At 37.4% G+C, this 9,327-nt stretch overlaps 1 pseudogene; it reads left to right on the top strand.

The window, feature by feature from the left end:
• Positions 1 to 6,603: 6,603 nt before the first annotated feature.
• On the top strand, positions 6,604 to 9,036 carry LOC125095634 (polypeptide N-acetylgalactosaminyltransferase 11-like; annotated as a pseudogene).
• The last annotated feature ends 291 nt before the right edge of the window (positions 9,037 to 9,327 follow it).

Below are 9,327 nucleotides of genomic sequence, written 5' to 3'. Positions count from 1 at the left end.
AAATGAGAGCTGTATCAGTAAGTAGAATCTAACAAAAGTTTTATTAAAATTTATCATATGATGCCATTTGCCAAACAATGTTTTCATCACTATTCCACGAAATAATACAGATACCTCCTCACTAGGTGGAAGTCACTGGTGGGTTTCATCAAAACTGGTTTGGTGTCTATTTGACTATGATTTTACTGTTGATGCAAATAAACACAAATTATTTAATTTGATTAAATAGGCACTAATGACATAGTAATTATGAAATGCTGAATAGTGATAATCCTTACCATAATGAAGTCTTGAAAATGAAGAATGGGAGACACAAGAAGGGCTAAAGGAGTTGTATGTATCTAACATGGATTAATTTCTAGTGAGAACTTTTCATGTTGGACTTTCCTGAGGAAAGTTTACCTTCTCACCAAAACTAAAGTGGAATAATGATATATAATCCCCTCACTGATATGAATTAGGAAAAGTCAGGAGGATAAAAATATAACTGTGCTTCTTTTTATAATCAGGGTTTAATTAAGTAATGTATTTCCACAAGCTCATTTAAACCTCATCTATTTTATCTTCCTAATTACGTAGAAGATTCTATAAAATGGGAGCTATGGGGAGTCTTCCTGTCTAAGCCTGCCATTTACAGATGTTGAGTGAGTAGATCCTGAACATTGCCTAAGTTTGCTGATACTATGGAGACTCTTAAAGGAATCACAGACTGAGAATTTTAATCATAAATAAATTATCTGAAATGAGAGGTCTTTCATTCTATGGTAGACTGGCATGGGACCAACTAAAGAGGTTCAATAGAACCTGAGAAGACAAAAGAAAAGGCCAATTAGAGTTAGACATACTTATCTCAAAGTATGCTGAAAATTTCCATAATAAAGTACCATCAATGAAAGACTGCATTGTCTGTCTCGTTACCCATCCAGGACCTCTGATCTGGTTTATATCCAGGACCTCAGGCTGGACTTCTGTATCTAGAGTCCTAACTATTCAAGTTAGATATAGAGCTGCCTCTTCTCCCTCAAGCAGAAATGTGACTCTTTTTTTTTTCCCCAGTAGTTAGTACAAGTCTTCTCCATGGCCTACCTAGTCTTCTTGATAGATAGCTCTTGAGAGCATTTAAGAGTAGCTGGCATTATAGATCTGAATAGCACTAAGTATAGCTTTGCAGTGAAACATTCAGGTGTTTCCACTTCCTCAGCAACTCTTGATTTGGTGTCATTGCTGCCTGCCTCACATCCATCTCCCTCAGGACTGTCATTCAACTCTGAGTGTCAGTTTTGTTTAGCCAAATTTTTCTATCAATTTAGTGGCCATAAATCACAGAGAGGATGTGGGGAGGAGGGGGCAAAACTAAACCCTGGTTCACATATAGGACTAGGGCCTGGCTCATATATGGTTAGGGGCCATTGGACACTGCATTAAAGTTCAGAAATTCTTGATGAGATCAGAAAATACGACATGTATGACAGACCCCTTGCTTTTCTGTTTCTCACAGTTCATCTCCAGCACTTCACAGAGGGATCAACCTGTTTTTCCTAGCCTGGTTGTTCTCTGTGGCTCATTGTGAGGGAACAACAAATGCCTCTCAGATGACACTGGTGGCAGGAAGTGTTGGGTACCTTTGTCCTTCCCTATTTTAGATACTTCCCCACCTGTTTTTCTCCAATGAAGTTGCACTTTACTCTGACAACAGCCCAAATATTAGATGAGCCCCCATGGAATTGCTTCTATTCAACCAATGTTGTGTGATTCAACTTACAGTTCTTCATAGAAGTGTTCAGGTACATATCACAAAGCCATGTAGATTTGGGGGAAAGGGAAAGAAATCATGATATTTGGTAAAGAAAACAGTGTAGATGAATAAGAGTTGTAGCTGGCAGTAGTTGGTCCTTTCCTACAATATCTGAAATCCATCAAACGTATTTCCCACAGCAGAGAAATACTATGTTTTTTAAAAGATACACATCCAATATATGTGAGATATTTCTTTATCTTTTATTGTCAAACCCTAACCCATTTCCTACAAATAAACTCAGTCTTAGAGTGCATTTGCCTTCTCCTTGCTCTACATTACATTATAAACCTTCTTACAGAAAAAGATATTAAGTGGCATCAGGTCCAAAATGCTTTATTTTACCCACAAGTTTCCTTCTTCGTTGAGGAAGATGGAATCCTTCATTGAAGGATGGAAGTTTCAATTTTTCAACATTCATGTACTATGTTTATACACATTAATTCTTGCTTATGTTACCTGTTTATTTGTGTTTGTTTCTTAGGGCAAAGCTAGAGTGACTCTATTTTCTAGATAAAGTTATACTTTGAATCTTTTAATGATAATGAAAGCAATATTCAAGGATACTAAGGGACGTAAACCTGTCAAAGGATTATATTTGCCCTTTTATTTTCTATCAGTTTCAATAGACAGAATATATTTAAATAAAATCTACACTGTTATCATCACTGTGTATGACAGGAGAATATTTCGCTGGCTGAAAATCCTGAGCCCCCAACCTGGCTTTGCTCCTTTTTTAATTAGGAGCCCACTACAGAGAGAGCACCAAAGCATTGGCAAAGACTATCTGGCTATTGCTCTAGCAACATGGAGAAGATGTCTTATTTGCTGTTGTTGTTGTTGTTGTTGTTTTGTTTGTTTGTTTGTTTGTTTTTGTATCTCAGGGAGAAACATGGCCATCATGTAACTTTACCCACAACTTCAACCAATGGATTAATTCTATTGACCATTCTCTGGCAAAAGCCATTGTCTTACTAAAGGACACATCTCCCTAAGTGATTAGAGAGATAAGTATTTGAGCAGGACATTTGTATGCATTATTTATTTTTCTTCAGTTCCTATATCCTATAAGGAAGGATGTGATAACTTTAATTGGAACAACAACCATAGTTTAAAAGTAATTTCTATTCCCTTAAAAGGACACATCATCGCATGAGGAGTATGGGAAGATAAAGCCTCAGGAACAATCCTCCAAGGATCTACTACAATCCCATTTAAGAAATTCTAGTTTTAGCTCTGTAATGTGATGTGTAATGTGGGTGTTGTCACTAGCTATTTGACTGAATCTTTATAATATTCTGAGATTTTTTAAAAAATGACTTCAGTATCATTCTAGACACAATCCTTAAGGAGTTAGATCTCTACTAACAATCAGGCCCATAATCCTAAACCTATATGTTACCAGGTTCGCATGATTCCTCAGAGAACAAGAAGTTCTGTGTGGTGGTGTTACATTGTTCCTAAAACCCCACACTAACCACTGCAGGATTATAAAATGACCAAAACACAGTCCCTGTGCTCACCTTGCTCTGAACCTAGGAAGAATTATGTAAGTATGCAAATGACTTCAATAATATTTAGAGTCAATGTGAATCAATGTCAAAGACCTATGTGCTCTATAAACAATGAAGAGCTATGAAAAGGAAAATAAGTTGTTGTTCTGTTACTATTCAAACGAGGGAGAAATAGCATCCTATATGCATCTGAGGGGGCAAATAAATTTTCCTGGTGGAGGATAATTACTAAATGAATTTGTTAAATTGTCTGTGTTTGGAGGCTTAAAGAACAAAGGATATTTTTTATTAAGAGTCATTTGATGGGAATTGCACTCAAGTTAAAGGAAGGAATGACCAAAAGACAGAGGGGCAGGAAAACATAGTGTATGTTTTTTCAAAAGAAGTAAGCTAGTTTAGCTAGAGTTTAGAGTTATAGGAGAAATCCCCCAGAAAGAAAGCAAGGATCCTGAAGCAATGGAAAGCTATTTAATAGCCCAAAAAAAGGTGTTTATATCCTATGTTAGGAGCTTTGATAAATTATGGATATTGCTAAACAATGAAGTAACAAGACTGGAACTGTGCATAATGAAGATATTTTGGCAACACAATAAGTGAGGACATACCAATGAGTTAAGAAGTGTAGTAGGTTGAAAGGAGTCTCACAAAAAGATCATGTCCACCCAGAACCTCAGAATGTGAATATAGATGATGTTATTAGTTGAGAATCTCAAAATGAAATCATTTTGGATTTATGGTAAGGTCTAAATGCTATGATCAGAGTCCTTATGGGCTAGGAGAAGACACAGAAAGACACAGAGGTGATGTGAAGATGGAAGCAGATCATAATAATGTATCCACAAGCCAAAGAATCTGAAGGATTGCCTATAACCGAAATAGAAGGGCATGGGATGGTTCCTCCCTCAGAGTCTCCAGAAGGAACCAATCTTGCTGATACTTTGATTTCAAATTCTGTCCTCCTTAACCAATAGAAAATAAATTCTGTTTTTAAGCCACCCAATTTGTGGTGGTTTGTTAAGTCGATCCCAGAAAATCAATGTAAGAGACTATAGCAGAAGTCCAAATGAAGCATAATAAAGGTCTGAACTAAAGAGGAAGTAGAAACAGAAAGGAGCGTGTGGACACAGAATTTACCAGAAAGTTTATGCGTCACAGACCCTGACTTATACATCCCTTTTTGAGGCCTATACTGAATTATTCATGGAAATTGGAAATTCGTTACTTAAATAAAGCCCACACACTATATAAATTACTAAGTATACAAAGCCTAGACTAGCCCCTGTCTACATGACAGAGCAAGTAACCTATTTAAAGTCAGTTGCAGTGTAAGAAAGAATTCAGTTTTCAGCTTGGCAATCACAGATAGTGGTGATATTCCTGGTAATACCAGAAACAATAATTTAGGGAAGGAGCTTTTTTGCAATTAAGTAAAAATCAGGTTTTCTAATCTACTCATCCCCTAATATCTAGTCCACTGCAGGATTTAGCCCGTGGGCTGTAGTTTCTGACCCCTGATACAAAGAAACAACTCTAATGAAATGTGTTAAGGGCATAATTGGAGTATGTATACAGTACAAAATGGTCACAAAGCAGGGGAAGCAGTTTATTGTCACTATGTACTGGGAAAGCCTTCCTAATTCCTATGGTGAATTATGTTTATTTGGTCTTTTCTGGGGGGAAAAAAAAAAAGTTTGTTGACCTGCGGTTTAGACCACAAGCTCCTCTAGGAAGTGCTCCATTGTTTGTTCATCATTATATCTACAGTGATGAGTACACAGCACATCAAATAGTAGATGCTAATTCATCTTGAAAAATGGAGAACCTGGGTCTCGGGTACCGGTAAGCTATCCAAATGGAGATATAGAGTAGGTGTTAAAAACATGGATCTTGGGGAACCTGGATGGCTGAGTCAATTGAACATCCAACTCTTGACTTCAGCTCAGGTCCTGATCTCATAGTTGTGAAATTAAGCCTGTGTTGGGCTCAGAGTTGGTGCTTGGCAAGGGCTCTGCTTGAGATTCTCTCTCTCCCTCTCCTTCTCTCTCCTTGCTTGTGCTCCATAAATAAATAAATAAATAAATAAATAAATAAATTTATATTTTTAATTTAAATAAATAAAATCTTTAAGAAATATAGATCTTGAATTCAGGAAAAACATTGGACTGGCAACATGGGTTTAGGTAATCAACACAGATGCAATTGCTGAAACTTTAGAAGTGACTGAGATCTCTGAGGGTGAGGCTATTACAAAGGAAAAGACCTGAGGATGAACTTTGACAAATACAAGTATCATATTGGTTGCTGCACTGAGTATAGTCAGGCATTTTGGATATACTAACTGTAGAGCCAAAGAGATACTTTAAATAAATATATTCAATAAATTGGTGAAATGGAACTTTATTGTAACTCTTGACTTTCTCTAGTTTTTTTCTTGTTTGGCCCGTCACTTATGGGAAATGTCAAGTGATTCTGAAGACCACCTGGAGTTGCTTTAACTTCAATCCCCTGAGAAGCCTCAAAAGGTCAAGTATCATCTCCTACTGCTTCTCAGATGCCTTTACATCGTACCAAGTTCCTAGTTAATCCTCCCCAGTCCTGTAAAATTCACATGTGCCGGTGCTCTAGATAGAAATGACACACATTCTTTCAATTTTGGAAACAGAACTTTTTCTCATAGACTCAAGGGGATAATCCCACGTTTTAAAGACAGATTTTAAAATATTGAAAGCTATAAAGATTAGAGTAGCTCTTTAAAAATTCCCTAAAAAGCACATTATGCAGTAATAATGTACACTGTCTTAAAAAATATATGATTTAAATTTCAAAGATAAAGTCAGGAATAATTTTAAGTGAATTTATAGATACATATTAATCATGATATTATAGTATTTAAAAATACATGCACACATATCATGTATGCATATAGAAACCAAAATGCATATATATAAACACAAGTACCATGTGTGTTCATTACTGATAATAGCTCAACAAAAGTAATAAACACTTTGAGAACTTAGTGTATCCCAAAGATGAACTAAGTCACTGCAAATATTAGCTTCGTTATCCTTCCAGCAACTCTGAAGTAGATAATATTATTTTTTACATTTTCCAATTACTACTTTATTTAGCCAACACAAATAAAATCCTAAAGGAATCTCAAAATAAACCAAAAGCTTACTCTCCAATTTAAGTCAAGAAATTGTTTATTTAGCACCTTCTATCTACTAATCAGTATGCCACATGCTTAAATACAATGTCTTACTTCTGCATAAGAAAAGATATATTAATGTAGTCATGGACATCAAAGGAGCTATTTGCCCTCAAGGTAAATACCAGTCTCCATGCTAGAAGACAGAAACCAAACTGTAAAAAATCTTTCAAAAGGGAAATTTTCAGGTTCTACAAAAAAAAAAAAAAAAAAAAAAAAAAAAAAAAAGAATAGACAGCTAGTTACCAATGGAGCACTGTTATTTTACCTTATTCTATTCCTTTTCCTTCTTCTTGCTTTCACTTAGGACTTGGCCCTATCTTTTCTATTTTAAATAATCCTCCATTCACTTTAAACTGGAATGGAGAGGGTGGAACTGCTCAAACTATTTTGCTATTTCCCAAGACACACTGTTAAAACTCTTGTTTAATTAAATTGATTAATTCTTTGTTTATTGAGAGAGAGTATGTGTGGGCAGGCGCTTGAGCTGGAGGGTGGGGAAGAAGGAAAGAGAGAGAGAGAAAGAGAGTCTCAAGCAGACTCCCTGATGAGTGCAGAGCCCCACGCAGGACTCGATCTCAGGACCCTGAGATCATGACCTGAGCTAAAATCGAGAGTCTGATGCTTAACCGACTAAACCACCCAGCACACCAAAACTCTCATTTAATTTTAAAAGCCTAGCTAATTTCTTTGGGGGGGTGGAGAGAAAGGGAAAAGAGATAGATGGTGGCATAAGGCCCTGGGACCTGTGACTGCCAGTGTGACAGGTGCATGTCCAAAGCTGGGCTGTGGGGATTGCCCAGGCCCCTTTCACTGGCCTCTCCTACCCGACATGGGGTTAAGGCAGGGAGAGAGGGTGCCGCAGCCAGATTCTGTGAAGGGCTGATCTGGGCTGCTGGTTTTGGGAATCACAGGGTTTCCATCGGGGGTCTTCAACATGAGGACATAATGGGGTGCCTGGAAGTAAAGCCTGCAGAAGCATCCCCACTCCCACCTCCAACTGCATCTGGGATGTTCTCATTCTCACATTGGTCCACACTCAGTCTCCAGCATTAGTTTTTGGCTCCAGGAGCTTCTGTTCCAAGAAATTGAAAAGGTCCTTTCATTGCAAGGTCCACAATGTTAAGTGTAACAGTTCGAGAAAGCTATTCGGGTGCCTTTTTATATCTGTGACCTGGAGAGTTTTGTTCCTTGCCTATCCTTGTTCCTTGCCTAATCACTTCAGTCAAGTGATTCAGTTGTTTATGTATGTGCTTATCGAGGGGTCTGTCCCCTGTGGATCATTGTCTAAAATATTCTATCCCTGTTTCATTCAAGCTCCAAGGCCAGTGTTGGAATCATAGTTCAAAGCACACAAAATTGTGGTACAATATTCATGTTGAAGATCCAGAAAAAAAGAATGTGAAATTCTCTTCTAAATTGGATATAATTTCTAAAGAAAATGATCAGGAATTGAGACACTTAGACTCTCAGATACATGCTTTTAATATGTAACTGCTTGGCCTACCATAGAGATTTGTCAGACACAAGGAGAGCAGCATGTAAAGAAAAATCTTTACTTGACTGATATGATAGTCCCTAGTGTTATTATTTGTCTCGACAGCAAAGCTGTGTTGGCCTTGCCCAGGACAGTGCATAGTCATAGACAGCACACAAGCACGTCATCTTCATGAAATCACCTCCATGGATAATGATAATGACTTTGATGATTTGAAAGGGGAGCTAGATAAATATATCCCCAAATACCTTGTTGGAAAAATTAAAGTAACAAGAAATACAAAGCATGACGTGTTGATTGGAGGAAAAATGATTGGAGCAACCCATGCTACAGGAGAAATTCTGGTGTTGCTGGACAGCCACTGTGAAGTGAATGTGATGTGGTTGCAGTCCTTGCTGGCTGTCATCCAAGAGGACCAGCAGCCCATAGCTTGGCACCCAGCTGATATCATCAGTGCAGAAAAGCTTGTCTACAACTTGCTGCCCTCCGTGGAACAGGGAGGATTCAGCTGGGGGCCCGTACTTCAAAATGGGACCTTGTTCCCCTTTCTGAGCTACAAGGACCAGATGGAGATAATGCAACAGTAAAGTCACCTGCAGTGACTGGAGGATTGTTTGCCATGAATATACACCATTTCAGTGAATTGGCAGTGTAACAGTGGCATGTAAATCTGTAGAGGAAAAGATTTAGAAATATCACTTAGGATCTGAAAATGTGGTGGTAAGCTCTTCATCTTCCCTTGCTCTATAGTAAGACATGTTTTCTGGGGGGAAAAAAAAAAAAACAAAAAAAACGCCACCATATGGATCTCCTAAAAGTTAGGACACTGTGACACATAACTGAGGCTGACACACGTTTGGTTGAATGAATACAAGGAGCATCATTTTCCCTTAAGACCTGATCTAAGGACCAAGAGTTTGGAAATATCAGTGAGTATATTGAAATGAAGAAGAAATTGGGCTATAAATAATTTAAATGATATCCAGATACTATTTACCCAGAAATTCAGATATTAACATAAGGAACAAGTGGAAAAAGGCACAATAAGTATAAGAAAAGTCAGTTAAGAAACTGTTGCATAGCTCTAAGGAAAACCATGAAAGACCTGAGGAAGGTCTGAACTAAGGCAGGACTTGATTATGTTACATACTACATATTAGAATTTTCTGTTTGGAAAGTAGGATATAAGTGCGTTAACAACAAATGAACAAGAGATTCTAGTTTTATCCATTGCTTCATACCCATCAGTCCTTTATTTACTATGCATAAGAAAGTTCAACAAACCCTAAATTTATTTATTCAAAGATAAATA

This window comes from Lutra lutra, chromosome 3 (genome assembly GCF_902655055.1).
Source record: "Lutra lutra chromosome 3, mLutLut1.2, whole genome shotgun sequence".
Lineage (NCBI taxonomy): Eukaryota > Metazoa > Chordata > Mammalia > Carnivora > Mustelidae > Lutra > Lutra lutra.
Note: the sequence above shows the minus strand (reverse complement) of the source record. Positions and strands in the feature narration are given on the sequence as shown.